We start from the raw sequence: 16,630 nt of genomic DNA on the forward strand, positions 1-16,630 counted from the left end.
AAGCTGTTATCTAATGAGCATTGTAATTGTGCCTAATAAGTACAAAGCTTCTGGCCCCAGAGGTAAGCTACTGACTAACCAATCAGGAAAGATTTAATTCCTAATTTAGAGGGAAACATTCCTCGATGGCGTCACTTAAAATGATATAATGACACTTTCTGTCTCCTCTGGTTTTCTGTGTCAGTTTCCATTCATTTTTGGTTTCATGACTCCAATGTTAGCATGCAGGTCAGACCAAAAGAATGCAATAATTAATCCCTGCCTCGTGGTAACCTAGGAGATGGGGATTGAGATGGTAAAGATAACAGTAGGTGTTAAGTGAGACAAGCACGAATTTGATTTGACAGGGAAGCAGAGGGAGGCAAGGAATGTTGCATGATGGTCAGAAATGCAGCTGAGGAAGCAGTGTCTATCCCACATTGACTTCTGGTACTAAACGACATCTTCAGGCCAGACACAAGGAAGGAATGCTGGCCACAGAGATGCTGACCAGCTTTGGCCCCCGAGGTGTTACATGCATTAAAGAAATCAGCCCTTTGCACCATGGCCTCACCGTGGGATATTTAGATGCTGCTACTCCTCTCTGCCCAGACTCAATTTGGTGCAGGAGACAAGAGGCATCTAGAAAGCTGGAATCAATGGGGACCAGGTCAATCAGATGTACTTTGTGGTAGCAGAAGGCAGGGACCAGGGCAGGGTCCCAGCTTTTGTTCCTTTGCTTCTGTTTGATTCAGCATGACTTTATTTCTGAGCCATTTTCTTAATCATCCTCTCTCCACAGGCATCTGGCATCTGAAGTGTACACATAAAAATTAGGAAGAAGTAGAAGGCGTGAGAAATTACTATAAACTCAGAGAATTTAAGCAGGCTTCCTAAGAAACTTCCAACCAAACGCGACAGGCATCTACAGTGCTGGGTTCTGATCTTTTCCCTCTCAAACCCTGATGATTTGCTGGGACATTCATCATCTGTGATCAGAACCAGAGAATGTGAAAAGTTTTTTCTTCTTGTCCTAATGTCACTGAATGTTCTACTGAGGTTGCCATCCATCTATCTGCTGTCTGTTGACGAATCATCAAGAATTATCTGGATAAATTACTGCTGCCTCTTTTTGGCCTTTTATTTAGTTATTTATTTAAAATTTTTTATTAATTGTTTTTCCATACAATATATTTCAGTCATATTCTTTATTCTCTCCCAGCTTCTCCCAGGTTCTACTCACCTCTCCACCCACCCAACTTCATGTACATTCTCTCTTTAAAAAAAATTTTTTTAAAAAGCAGAAATCAAAACACACTAAGAAAACAGAAGGAAAAATTATCAAAACAAAATAAAAATACTACACTACACACACACACACACACACACACACACACACACACAAATGGAGTAAGTTTTGTGCTGGCAAACTACTCCTGGGCATAGAGCTTGCCTGGGATGTGGTTGATATGCCCTGTGATATTAAAATCAGGGGGGAAACCTGATTTTTCCTTCTCAACAGGCAACCAATTACAAATGGCTTCTTGGTTAGGGGTGGGACTTTGTGTCCACTTCCCCTTCTGGGAGCCAGGATTTTGTTTAGTTTAACCATGAGGTCCTGTGTGTGAGCTCGTGTGTATCAGTTTTGTCGTGAATGGAAGACACTGTTTTCTTGGAGCCATCTACTGCCTCTGACTCTTACAGTCTGACCACAGCCCTTCTTCACAAATCTTTTTTGAACTGTCATTCAAGGGCTCTGAGTCAAAGAGAAATCTTTACAGATTTGTGATTTCTAACAATCCATCAGAGACCATGAAGGACAGATTTGAGATTGGATTTGAGATTTGAAGCAGTCACCCAGATCAAAGGTCACCAGTGATCCAGCAGTGACAGGAAAAACAATGAAGATTTTAAACTTACCCTTAACAGTTGACTCTATAGATGGCTAAGGGAGACACAGCAGAGGGACAGCAGTGTGTGTTAGGTATTTGTCAATTCGACACAAGCTGGAGTCACTTGGAAGAGGGAATGAAGAATGCTTCCACTGATCGGTCTCTGTAGGAAAGTCTGTAGGGCATTTGCTTGACTAATGATTGACAAGGAAGGGTTCTGCCCATTGGGAGAACTACTACAGAGCCATAGAGGAGGAACCAGCGCTCTTCCAGGGTTCCAGCCTCTGCTCCTGCTTGAGTTTCTTCCCTGACTTCCTTCCCTCAGTGATTGACTGTGATCAAGATGTGTATAAGGGAATAAAATCTCTCCCCCCAAGTTGTTTTTGGTTGTGGTGTTTATCACAACAGAAAAACTAGGACTAGTAAATTTGGGGACAAAATTTAGATTTTATCCTCAGGCCAAATGAACATGTGGTACTAACGATGGATCAGATTAAAGGCCCAAGAGAACTGTACTTACAAAAAAAATGTATGGAGGCAATGTGGGTGAAAGAGCTCCAAGAGAGTTCTCGGTATGAACATGTAAAGACCCAGAACAGAGAGAAGCCACAGCAACAAGTTAAAAGGCCTGAAGAAAGAAATGCCTGTTAGAAAATGGACCAAACACAACCTACTGGCATCAGTACTAACCTAACTCCTAGACCTCCATTATAGCAGGTGCTGAAGCCTAGACACCACAATTCTCCAAGTCCCTTAACCCCTGTGTCCCCAGGTAATAATATAAGGAGGTGATTTCAGGAGGGTTGGTGGGGGGATAGGGGCAGCCTCTAAGAGCATGTATTTTCACATTAACAGATCTAGAGAATTTCCAGAAATTTCTGTGCCCAGAGCTGAGTATTGCTATAGGCAGCAGCCTATTAGCCATGTTTTGCTGTGACTCATAAAGCATCAGCTTCTCTGACCTTTGCTCCTTGACCATCCCGATGCCTCTGAACACTTCTTATTCCCTGTGTAACAATCCCTTGCTCTTACGCAGGATTGTGTTAAAGTCTGCTTGTGAATAAACATTTATTAATATGGAAATGATAGCATCATGGAAGTTCAGAAACAAACATTTTTGCTTCACCCTGTTGAAGGTAATACATGAGAAAGAATAAACATGGGGCTTAGAGACACTGGTTGAGTGCAGAGGAAAAGGTAAAAGGAGAGATTGGGCCAAAGAATTTGAATGCTAGACTTGAGCAAGTTTGTAAACTAAGGTGAAGGCTGATTTAGAAAGAGTGTGGAGAAGACAGAGGGAAGAGTTAAGTACCACTGATGACAAGGGCCATATCCGCCATAAACAGGAAGAGGGTCATTCTTCCCTCCCAAGACCACAGCAAGGAAGAAGATAGGAATTAGGGGATTAGAGTTTCCACTTGTCTAAACAAAGTAGACTCCAACAGGAAAGCCATCTGGGTTTGGCCACACAACCATTCTTGTGGCTTTCTTTTGTCAGAATTCTCTTTTGGGCTGAATTCTCTTGGGGAACCAGCCCTTTCTATTCTCAACTCTGTGGCTCCGAGATTGCCCAAGATGGAGTTCTAACTTCCCCTGAATACCTCCTTTCCCTGTCCCTAGTCAGATGCAGGCATGTGTTACAGCTGGAGCTGGAAGTAGGGGGCATTTGCTGAGTCTTCTAGTTAAGCTCTCCTGTGAATTCCAGCAGGGGCATTAAACAGACGCACTATGAAGTCCCCACCCATAGTACAGAGGCAGAGAAGAGGGTTAAAACAAAAGAACCAGAGTTGCAAAGAGAGACTGAGAAAAGCCAGGGTCTGAAGACAGAAACCAGTCGTTTCTTTTGAGCTTTATCCAAGGAGACCCTCTTGTGGACTTTGCAATTAATTTAATAATAAATTCCAATTTTGCCTACTGTAGTTTGGCCTGGATTTTCTCTCATTTCTTGAAAGCATTCTAATAATGTATTGCTAAATATGAAGGCGGCGAGGTATGTTTTAAAAACTCAAAATGCAGCCTGATAACATGAACAGCAAGGGGAAAGCCCCTAACTAATAACTACCCAGTTGTACCATAAAACACACTTCAGTTTGGCTGAACTCACCCATGGCAATGTCAAACCCGTGTCAATAATCTGGGGTTTTTTTATATACATTCTCTGTAGCAACTGAAGGAATTGATTATTTTTTGTCACTTGCAATTCCCTTTGTGAAGCATGGACCGCCTTTGCTGGGCTCATATGACACCCAACATCTGGTCAAAAACTGAAAAATCGTGATGTCAACCATGTGTTTTGTCAAGCAAAATTATAAATCCCGGGGTAGTTAGAAAATATCTAATAATTGTTTCAGATTTCATCTGAATGGTGTCCACATAGCATTTGTGATTCAAGATCTTCACAGAGTCAAGAAGTGTAATCCTGGTACCCTGATTTCCTCTACTTTACAAGTCAATCTCCTGGCTCAAGCATGGTGTCAGTTTGCCCTTGATTCATATTTCCCTTGAGTTGAGTTTTCTCTGCACAAATGCATCAGCTCTGTGAGCAAACTCACGTTCAAGCATTTCCACTCAGTCAAACAAAGAATAGTTCAACTTAGGACCTGCAAGTTTGAAGGTAAACAAACATCTGAACAAACAAAAAACAAAACCTTTTATCCCATCAAAAAAAGGTGACATTCAGAGAAGGACCTGTTGGCAGATAGCACCCAGACAGAGGCTTGAGCCCATGACTTCTGACTATACCCACAAAAACCACATGACCTCCACAGCTATACCCAGCTTAGAAGTCAATTTGACTCAACTGGCAGTAAGAACTTACTCTATATCACACACTCAGAGCTGCCTGAAATGACACCATCCCTTTATTCTAGGCATCCAACGACTTCAGTCTTGAGAAGCTTTGTTTCTCTATAGTACTGGGTACATAATCTCCAGAGCTACTGTGGCTCTCTCTACTCCTCATCCCTGGGATTTGCTACCCAAATTTTGAATGCCTACTTGTTTGATTTTTTAATTAAAATTTTAAATAATCACATATGTGAGTCTCTTGAGAGACTTACATATATAGCATTACAGATATTCACTATTATGCTTGAAGTGGAATATAATATAACAATCAAGGCCAAATGCACTACAATTTTGTTTTCAGCAGGCAAGTCATACATGTCTTTATTGCATATAAATACATTAAGGGAGAAATGTAACCACTGTCTCCCAGCTCCAAGTCTTTCTTCACAGAGATTGGCCTGAGAGTGGAAAGCCTTTCATTCAACGGAGATCATGACCATGAGACTTCTAAATCATTTGCTTTTTTGGACCTGCGAGTCAACCAAGTATTTCATAATAACATGTCTACTTCATCACTATGTTCAATCACAATTATCCAGTGGAATGCTGTGTGTTCACACAAACATGGACCTGAGCTGAGAGTTATACAGATAAACTAATTTTTTTTTCAGAAGAAAACTTTTATAACTTCCTTCAACTTTCACAATCAAGCTTAAATTGAAATTTATACAAGGGTTCAGTTTTGCTCTAAAACTTTAAGGAAATTAACTAAATTTTTATATCTATCAAATCACTATCTTATAGAAATAATTTGGAAACTCCATCAAAGTAGTAGAACAAATGTGTTTCTATTTTAAAGACACAGATACTTAGACCAAGAACGAAGCCCTCTCCTGGTGCCTTTGGCAGTGCCCACAGAGTTGAGGCACACTAGTCTCTAACCTAATTATACTTCACATTTAATTCCATAAAAGCTTAACCTAAATTTTAGGAGAACTGGCTAAAATGTTAATGCTGTCACTTATCATAGGTCTCATAAGAATCATGTCACATTCTGTCTCCTTGGGCACAATTTCAGAAAGCACTTTTTGTGTTGGTAAAAGGGATTACTTCATGATTACAGGAAGCCAAAACCAAGCTGCAAGCTCACTTCACTAGCTCATAAAGAACTTCTTGAGGTGGGCAGTCTGGAGTTAGTATTAGGGTTCAGGCTCCTTGTACAATGTTGTTTGGACATTTTAGTATGAGTTTTCTATTTCAGGGTTCAATACAGTTGCTCAAACTCCAACTATCACATCTGTATTCCAGCCAGCGGGGGGAGGGGGGGAGGTATGAAACATCCTCCAAAGTATGAAAAGAAATTCCTGTGGGTTACACAGATTTTCTCTTTTGTTGGTCAAAGGCAAGTCACATCTACACCCACTACAAAAAATATTAGGAAATAAATTTTTATTATGGAAGCCATGAATCTATCTGAAATTCAGGCATTCAGTTATGAGGTAGAAAGCAAGAGCTAGACTTTGGAGAACAGAACTAGTCTATGCTGCATTCCTATTAACAGTATCAATATTGATACAGTGTTTGTCAAAGCTCATTTAAGCAGTTCACAGCATTGTCGATGAATATGACTTCATTTGTGAAGAAAGACGCTAACTTTGCACAGTCTTCTTTTTCATACAGCAAAAGAGTCAAGTACAGATGTGAGCTGAGACTTCCTTTAGGGGCACAGCAGGTGAGAAGCCACACCCACTGTCCACTCCTTTCTGTTCTATGCTCTTGGTCACACTTGCTTTGAGATCTGAGCTCTTCTCTCCTTCCCAGCCCTTTTCTCCATTTTATCACATGAACAATTCCCTTAAAATTCTTGCACATTTAACCCTTTCCTGACATTTAATTACCTGGGAACTATATTAATAAAGCAATATTTGGGGAAGAAGACTATGATGTATAGTAGTTCTTAATTATAAAAAGACTTTGGGGAGGGAGGGATGTATCAGTAGGTAGGGCAATCCCTGCCTAATGTGTATAAGTCTCAGTGTCCCCAGCAACAAAACAGGAAACAACTTTTTCTCAATACTAAATTTGTGTTAAATAGACGCCTCTTCCATATCATATATACACACTCATCTGTCTGGATTAATGTTACAGAAGTGGAGAATTTTTTTTCAATTATTTCTCTTCAATCCAACAGCAACCTAGTGCTAGGCTAACATAGTGAGTTGGCATAAATACTTTACAATGGTAGTTTTAGAATTCATGAAAATGTAAGTACACACTTAAAGACTCCAGTATTTTAAAAGCCTGATAGTTTTAAACTCTTTGTTCATTTGTTAATAAGACATTGTGTACTGCTTATGTGCTAGCTAATAAGTACCAGAGAAATGAAAATTCATCAAACACATATTTCTGAATGGTCTTGCCAACAAGTCTGCCCCAGGGAAACGGTGCTTACAACCACCTCCTAGCTCTATTCACCATACCTTCGTTTCTTCTGACAGAATTGTAGCTAGAAAAGGACCAGGTCTCCGATATGAGGGTACTGTTTGCTAACAGGGGTTGACTGTATTTCCTACGCTATTCATGGTTGCTTGGGCACAGAAAGAACTTGATGCTTCACAGAGTCACTGCAAAGCTTAAAAGACACATGCATCTGATTTCTCCCCTAGCCTTTTCAGAAGAATGCAGGAGGACAGAGGTTATGCAAGAACAGAGGGTCAGTGAAGACCTAAGGTAGTCTAACACAGGTGAATGGTAAGAATTCCAAACCTGGATTTGAGGAGTGGGGAAAAAGGCTCTGCAAGATGTGGTGGAAGAACATGTCAGCTTGTTTGCTGCAGTGTAGCTATTTTCACATTTCCCAAGAATTGTCCTAGAAGTGTCTGGGGTATTGCCCTTCCTAGAAGTATCTGAGTTATTGCCCTTTGTTTGGCATTTCTTGTTCGTTTCTTCGAGCCATTCAATGGCAAAAAGAACTGCTAGATTCCTTGGAGGACACTAAACACATTTCAAATAAATCTGGTTTAGCTATTTTCCAAGTATTTCTAAATAAATTATATTATATATTGTATATATGTAATATGGCAGCCTCATGGAATAAGACGCCATTGAAGGTATTATACATTTAATGTTCTCACATGGCTATCCTGACTTTAACCCTGCAAAACAATATAGAAAACAGTGTGTGCCTTAAATTTTGCTAAAGTCCCCTCCCCTCTCTCTTACTCTCATTTTTCTTCAAGAATTTTTACTGTTGAATACTGAACCGCAAGTGAAGGTAGTGAGAGGAGGTGTCCCACCACTAACTCCTGAAGCAGGTCTAAATCTCCAACTCTGAGGTCGATGTGGGTGGACAGTGGGGTGGGCAAAGCACTGGAAAAAAGCAGAGAAAGCAGGCAGAGGATGGCAAATGATGCCACCTCGGGAAATGAGCATTGGAGGGTGGCTGAAGGGTGCAGAACCCTGAGAAGCCAGGGACCTTAAGACAGCCATAGAGCAAAAGGTCTCCGTCTTCACAAATAAGTAACTGGAAAAGTCAAAGGTGGGCTAAGGAAAACCAGTGTTGGCTGGTAGAGAGGAAATCTCTGGTTTCTTTGGAGACTCAGTCAGGTTCTAATGATGTTTTGCTGGGGCACACAGGTGAAAGAATGATTTGCTAAAGCAGACACATGAAAGAAAGTTTTGCTGAAGCAAATGCACGTGAAAGGATGTTTTGCTGTAGCAAACACTTGATAGGACACATGATGTTTATATATATATACCCCCACAGACAGTGAAAGCTCAAGAGCTCAAGCACTGGTTCACTTCGCTCCACCTCACTCGTCTTCACTAATGACAAGCATATATTCTTTCTCCTTACATTACATTGCTGAGCTTTGCTTGTGGTGTCATCACAGAGAAAAACTTGCCAAAGAACTTCTCATGAGGTTCCTGTGCCTTCTTTCAGCTCAGGTTGATTGGCAAGCCTTGAAGTTTCTTCTGGATTGAGCTGCCATTGCTGAATATTGCATGGTATCTGCCAAGTGAACTGGACTCATGATTCATGTTTGGTGTTTGCCTGAGAAAAGCAAAGATTGGAATTGCCCCAAAGAACTATTTCTAAACAGGTCCACTTCCCCTGTATCCTAATAACCTTTCCTTCCCACTACCTCTGGTGGGTGGTGGGCTAGAGGGGATGTTGAACCCTTATTACAGTAGGGTATAAAAAAAAATATATGCCTACAGGTTAGCTTTCTCCTAGAAGTGCAAACTGTTCTCATAACCTTCTAGGTAGACACAGGTATCTACTGCTAGTGTGCCTGAGGATGGCAAAGAAACTCTGTCTGCTGTAATGTCAGCAAGAGTGGGCAGGTAAGACTAGCACATCGAGACACTCCATTTTGACAAGTCTTCCTGCTGTCTGAGAAGCAGTGTTACCACAGGTGCGTGTGGTGCTGCCACTGAGTTCCACGTGACTCTGCTTACTATATATCTGAGGAAGACAACTCAGGGAAATAGCTGGTTCTCCAAAGTTCAGTCTTATGAGAGGTTGGGAGGCCATGAGCCCCCAAAGGAAGTGCTGTGAGGCGGGTATTGGATGGTGCTCAGAGGCCTCATGTAGTTTATGCTGTCCTTACAGTACTCATCTCAGTCAGCTTTGGAGTCATAGCTATGAGCTTCTCTCTGTGTCTTCATTGCTATAGGTTTCCTTAAGCTTGCATCATTTGCCTCCCTCTCCCTCTGCACCACCATGGATGGTCAACAATCTGCTGAATGAACTGACCAAAGGGCAGAGCAGTGGGAAGGTCATGGCAGTACTCACTGACTCTCTCTCCATGGCACAGCCTCTTTCCAATCCTGGGGTTTTGTTTATCGTCGTCATCATCGCCGCCTACTTCTTCTTCTTCTTCTTCTTCTTCTTCTTCTTCTTCTTCTTCTTCTTCTTCTTCTTCTTCTTCTTCTACTTCTTCTTCTTCTTCTTCTTCCTCTTCTCTATTTTTCTGAAAACTTCCTAGAAGAAATCATCAAACATGCTCAAGAAGAAATATAGATATTTCTCACCTCTGCCACATTTGAAGTGGCACTGGGACCTTAGGGATTTAAGGACTGTCCCATAGTGTTTTAGGACCATCTCACTCTTTGGGATCCTGTGGTCCTACTTCCTTCTTGTACCATTTATTTTCCATCTTCTTTCTGTTTCCTTCCGTTAAAATGAGCTGGCAACCATCCATAAAATGCTAATGGTAATTCATCTTTCATCTGGCAACATCTTTTGAGTATCTACCATGGGTTAAGTACTGTGTTCACATCAGGAACACATCAGGAATTGGCCCATCTCATGATGCTGAGTGTGGGGCGGTGGCAGGCTGTGAGAGGTACCCTGATTCCTAGTCAAGATAGGTCGAATTTCCAGAGACCCTAAAAGGGATGGTAGGTGTGTTTTCAGTCTCCCAGGATATCAAAGTGTCATTAGCTGTAGCCCCCCCCCAGACCCCTGTAGAGAGGTAAGACAGGTCAGTTATGTAGGGCAATGCCCCAAGCCCTTTGTCCACAGGTGAGGACGTGACCACAGGTCACATAGGCTCAAGCCGGATCAGACAGGTCATTCGTAGAAGCAGGACCATATCCCAAATATGTAGATGAGGTCTTTCCAAGCTCTCAGGCCAAACCAATAGGATGCTGTCAGACACTGACCCATCCAAAATTGTATTTAAGAATCATGTTCAGGATTAAAAGTGTATAGGAATTATTCCATAGTCTGAGAGTTTCTGTCATAAGAGCTGTAACTCCGCGCTGTTTGGAGAAAAGATCTGTTCTCCCAAAATCTCCGCCAGAAGCTCTCCTGAACCCCTTTCCGGCTAGTCAGTTCTGCTGGCTCAGCCCGGCCGAGCAACCGAAGCAGCAGTGGTGGAAAGGAGCAGGACCAGCAGCAGAGGTGGCAGAAGCAGTCTCCCCTTCCTGCCTGAGTTCTCTCTTCCTCACCTGAACCCACGCACCTAGCTGGGCCAGAGATCTCCATTGAAAGCCCCAGGTGCCAGAGCCCCACATGCCTTATGTGCATGTACCAGGTTTGCCAGACTGGAAGGCCGCTCTCCTTGCATAATAAATAAGAAGCTGCAAGGCAGGGAGAGCCCTTGCTGTAGACCCACTGAATGACTTAAACAAACTCTACTGCAGAAAAGCCCATATTCAAGAAATAAGACATCTGCAAATCCCCAAACACTGCCACCATTTTCCTTACCTTTAATGATACTTATCCTTACCTTTAATGGCATTTCCCACTTGTTTAAAATAAACTGCCTGGTAATTTTCAGATTATTTCCTCTGTAATTCATTATCGGTCCAGTATATCCCATTGTGAATGCTTCCTGTGGTGGTGTGTGTAAAAAAATTGAATCTCTACAAGGGCTTCCTCTTGGCCAGATCAAGCAAGACCCTGCCCAAGAAGGAGTTAACTGATCTTTAGTGCTACATCCCTACCTGATTCCAGAATGAATGCTTCTCAATAAGCACCCACATGCTTCCTAATAGGATTGAAAGATCTCAAGTGTGCCAACTCCCAGCAAGGCTTCAGCCATGTGAACAGGAACCAAATAGGATCCATCTTGCTCCAGATGTGCCCTCCCTCACTCCCATTCCTAAAGCACTGTCCTGGTCAAATCAAGCTGCTCAGAACAGCACAAAGGGACTGATTGCATTTGCCTGCTGACCAACCCAAAGGTTTGTAGGTTACAGATACCTAAGGAAATGGAGAGAGAGAGAGAGAGAGAGAGAGAGAGAGAGAGAGAGAGAGAGAGAGAGACACGGAGATAGGGCCTGGCGGAATTTAGTGTCTGTAAAGAATGTCTCCGACTCATCATCAAGAGGCTTGAACTTGTCCCTAAATACTCCTTGCCAAGAACTTCGTTGCTTTAATTTTTAAAAACCCATGTGAATTTCAAAGGAAATGTGGTCCTTATGTTTCTGATTCATTTATACTTAACTCATCACAAGGTTGTTGTGAAATAGCATCTGATGTCCAAGAAGCCTCTAGAAGTCTTTCCTTGTGCTTTTCTCCCTTGCCAATCCTAAAGGCAGCTCCAGTCCAAAATCTCTTTAAGTTGGATGTAAACTCAGAGCTGAAAGCAAACTCTTGTCCTGATAAAACACTGTTGTCAGCAAGTATATGAATGAAGCCTCTGGGGAAAGAGAGTTCCCTGGAGCTCTGGAAACTTCCAACCTCAGAGTTCCCCTCCCCTTTCCCAAGCCTGCTTTAGACCCAAAGCAGAATGCTGATAACAAAGAGGGATATAGCACCCAGTGTCCCCCCCAACTGATGGCAACAGAAACACCATGGAGAGGAGGTACCTCAACATTAGCTGTCAGAGATGTTCGCTGAAGTCTTCAAGAGAATTACAGTCACTTCCTCTCAGGACTCAACTATTTAAGCCACAAAAGCCTTTGATCTCTCTGTGTTCTCCCACCACTCTCTAACATGCAGAATAGCCCCCAACGATTAGCTGTAGAAGGGCCAGAACTGAAATAACTATCCATTTATCGCATACATAATATAAACCTAAAATAAGTGAAATTCAAACTGATGGAGTTTGGGAGGAAGGGGTGTATGGAGCAGAACTTTGGTCTCCAGCGGGCTGACTTCAGTATCAAACACTAGGAAGGTGAAGCTCTAAGTCAGGTCAGTGTTCTGCATTTGCTCAGGGATCTGTACACAGTAGTGCCAAAGCCTCGGGCATCCTGGAGGAAGATGCACAGCCTGCCAGGCATTCATGGAGCCTGAGCTACCTCAGCACCCCATCTTCCTGCCAACAAAGGTTCTTCAGATGATGGCTATCAACATGGGTCACAGCAGGAGAGCTCACTCCCAAACAATCTCCTCCTTCACCTTCATACTCCCCACCCCATCTTTTCCTATTTCCTGCTTATTCTTAAATAATTTTTCTTAAGAATTTTTAAACAGTATTTGCATTTAATCATCTGAAAAAATATCCTTTATAGCTGCCTCTGAGTGCTTTCAAACACCCTTCCATGAATCTAAACATAATTTGAACCATTGCAAACAACTCCCCCTGGCTCGGTAAAGTTGCTATGCCTCCCCAGCTCTCCACCCCCTTATTTTAAAGTTGTGCAAACAATTAGACATTTGGAAACAGCATAGATCAAGTATAGAGAGTCAGGTTTTAATTACTTGAAAACATTTATAATCCATGCTGTCAGAATCAGCCCTCCCCTCCGGGGTAGGGGGCATAGAACAGTCTAGAAACATTGCACTGCCTTTCTTGCGTGACCTGCCTAGCTGTTTACTTCGCTGAATAGGTATGAAGGCTGATAGGTTAAAAATTAGGCACAGCCAGTGAAAGTGCAAAGTCCTGCTACAAGATGCCAACATTAAGAGGAACTGTAAAATTAAATACATCTTTAGAGGTTTGTAACTGAGTTCACATTTGAATTTAAATACCAAATAATCTTGCAATTTTTATGCATAGTTTTCAGTCAGTGTAACAAAAATATGCTGTCTTGCCCTTGCTGAGTGAACTGGACTTGGTTTCCTTGTTGACATTCTCAGCTGTAAACATAGCCTAATCCAGACTGGTCTGGAAGCAAATCGCCCATTGTTTCCTGCACTCACCATGTTGGGCAAACTAGAATTCCATTCTTTTCCTCACACCCCTATTCTTTATGCATTATCAGCCACAGGCACCTAAGTCTCCTTAGGTTTGGTTCTCTCTGCCTATCCAAATGGCAATTCAGGTTCACCCTCTCTCCATGTTAATACCTCTTAGTTTCAAAAGTAAGTTGAACAGTTTTTAAGATGTGGTAGGAATATTTATTAAAACTTGTGTATGCATAAACACATTGCTTTCAGCCCCACACTTTACACAGCGCAGTTTCCCTACAGCCTGAATCCTACCCATCAATCAAACTGCACTTTGTTTTCGACTTCTTCGCTGGCAATCCTGGTTACTCTGTGGAGAGGGATTTATAAAGTAGAACTCTCAGCTCTCTTCATTGCATTAAAAAAGATTCTGCATGAATGAAATGACAGAAAATATTATTAAAACTGGCTTCACTGAATAAATGAGAGGGAGTTTGGAAAACGTGGTTAAAGAAGAGAAACAAGAAACTAAAGAGAAATAGACGGTGATCAGGAGGAGGGATTCAAAGGGGAGAAATGTATTGAAAAGCAAATACAAGCCAAAGCCATTAACTGAATTAAGTGGAAAGAGAACAACATGAGTAAGGAGAGGAGAGGATTAAATTCAGAGACTTGTATGGAAATGTGGACGGGGAGGCAAAATCTCCCAGATGCACATTTCTGTTATTGACTAGTACCTACTCTGTTATGCAATTCACAGAAACAGACAGAGAGAGAGGAGAGAGACCCAGAGAAGGAGAGAACTCTCGAACTGCTCTCTTGTGTAGATGGGCCACTGAACACCCTAAGGGAAAAGAAACCATCCCTGCCTGTGTCCTAAGAATCTCTCTGCACTGTTATCTCAAGCTCTGAATCCCACCCTGTGTCTATGCTCCAGGCTGACCACAGTTGTCCTATGTAAAGACTTCCTTTTGGGTATCTGGAAGAATCAAGGGGAAATAGTCAATCCTCTGTTGCTACAGCTCCACAAACCTTAATGTGTCCACATATATCACTCAAAGACCAGACATAGCAATGTTCAGAAGGTAAAGAAAGCAAGACTCTTCATAACTTCATAGCTGTGGGCTTGTCTGCACATTCCGAGGATGTTGTCAAGCACTCAGTCTGTATTTAATGGATTTTTTTTTCTGGCTCTATTCCACACAGATGGCATCTTCTTTCTTTTCTTTTCAAAAAAAAAAACAAACAAAAACAAAAAACAAAATGAAACAAAAAAAACTTTATTTACTATGTATATAGTGTTCTGCTTACACATATGCCTCAACACCAGATTTTATTACAGATGGTCGTGAGCCACCAAGTGATTGGTTGCTGGCAATTGAACCCAGGACCTCTGGGAAAACAGGCAGCACTTCTAACCTCTGAGCCATCTCTCTGGCCCAGCATCTTCTGATAGAAATCTAGCATTGTCTTTCTGACAACTGAATATATCATCCCTGTTCCTTAGATGATCTCATCTTCATAAGTGAGGGGAAGTCTCCATCACACTGCACTTAGCTGACACACTTAGTCAATGCTTACTCACTGCGATGTAGCCAGTAGATCTGTCCTTATCACCACTCTGTTTCCTCATATTCCATATCATCCTATTTTCCACATATCTTGTGTGTTTCTAATACACCAGATCTACACTTGTGCCATATTGTTTGTGTACCTTGGTATCTCCCACTGGAATATATAAAAATGTTATCAGGTAGTTCTAAAAGTAAGACAAGCACCTGAAATCCCACCATCCCTGAATTCAAGAAGAGCATCCTTGTGAATACTGAGCATCTATGGACCTAGAGAAAACGCATATGTAGAATTATCTCAGTCTTCCTAAAATTAGAGATGTAACTGTATTGGCGAGACACACACAGGATGGAAGTCGTTTCTTTTCGACACTGGAAGCTCCTTTAATTCCACTCACTGTACTTCACAAAGGCAACCAAACTCCACAGCTAGGAACATGGCTTGGCAGTAGAATGTTTCCCCAGGATATAAAAGTGGAAGCCTCCAAGTTCAATCATCAGCCTTTGGAGGAGGAGGAGGAAGAAGAAGCAGAAGAGGAAGAGGAAGAGGAAGAGGGGGAAAAGGAAAGGAGGAGGGAGAGGAGGAGGAGAAGGAAGAATGAAAGAAAAAAGAAACTTCACAGTAACCCCTTGTTTACTGTTTTGGGGAATGAAAATGAATGAAACTTCAATTCGATACAAAAATCCTGAAGTGTTTTGTAAGCCAAAGAATAAATGAACTATTTTTTCAATGTAGTTCAATATCTTATAGCATCAACTGAAGTATCCTGGTCCCTTATTCTCCTTGCATGAAGCAGGAGAAATAGCATTTAAATCAGCAGAAGTGTATCCTTAGGAAGGGTAGTCCAAGCCAAAATTCAATGAACAGTTAGAGAAAGAAGGTGAACCAGCAAGTACGACAAAGGCAGAAGAGAGTCATGATGAAAACATTTTGAGAGAAGTAAGAGATGCCTGGGCGCTCCTGATGGTATCATGAATGCCGTGAGCTCTGCCTCAGGAACAGTGACAGGCATACATTGTGTAGACTCCAGGGCATCCTTAGACCTCCTCAGAGCACCCTTGACCACTCTATAGTAAATAACACACTAACACTTTGAAGCCTGCTCTACTATTGAGAGAAAGTCAATGGTCAGGACAAAAATTACCACTAAAGACTATTTCACTTCTCCAACAATTGGCTGATAAGTCTGCTGTTAAAATTTTTGTGATAAACAAAATGTGGTTTGCTTTACTCCAACCTTATTTTCTTTAGAGATACATGGTTGGAGATTTTTACATGTGAATATCACTTTAAATGTTCTAATGCCTCTAACTCAATCATTACTTGTGGTCATAAAAATAATTTGTGCTCAAGTGCTCTCCAAGGACTGTGCTCAAGCGCTGGGATTCCTTGCATTTGGCCAGCAGCCTCTGGGACCGGTCCATGCTAAGGGCCTCCTGTGGGTTCCATCTGGAGCAGTTAAGTCTCGGGGTAATTTGCATTCACTTTCGGTTGAGATGGTCCCCACTCCCATCTCTGCTGTATCTGAGACTGAGGTGAGCGATGCCAAGTTCACTCGGAGGTTTGAAACTTCAGCATTCTGCTGGCCTGTGGTGCCAGGGAGTGCTACCCTCTGAAGGAGCAAATGCAAATCTCTGGGGAACTCTTCAGTCACCCTCACAGCTGAAGACTTCTCAGTGAAACCCAACACTAAGGACATCTGAAAGAGATAAGTCATAGCATTAGTCATGAGGGCTGCTGATGATGCGGTTTTACCAAATTAAAGAATATGTTACCGACACAGTAAGGGAACAATAAAAATCCTCATCTCTTCACCCAGCAGTTCTGAGTT

General features: G+C 42.0%; 1 long non-coding RNA gene across 2 annotated transcripts in view; it reads right to left on the reverse strand.

Annotated features, from left to right (window-relative positions):
- Positions 1–13,435: 13,435 nt before the first annotated feature.
- LOC108351758 (uncharacterized) overlaps positions 13,436–16,630 on the reverse strand; it is a 61,258-nt gene continuing 58,063 nt past the window's right edge. For both annotated transcript variants that reach the window (XR_010054444.1, XR_001839490.3), the window contains one exon: positions 13,436–16,498. This is a non-coding gene — a long non-coding RNA (uncharacterized LOC108351758). The remainder of the gene's footprint in view (positions 16,499–16,630) is intronic.

The sequence above is a fragment of the Rattus norvegicus genome, chromosome 8, assembly GCF_036323735.1.
Source record: "Rattus norvegicus strain BN/NHsdMcwi chromosome 8, GRCr8, whole genome shotgun sequence".
Taxonomy (NCBI): domain Eukaryota; kingdom Metazoa; phylum Chordata; class Mammalia; order Rodentia; family Muridae; genus Rattus; species Rattus norvegicus.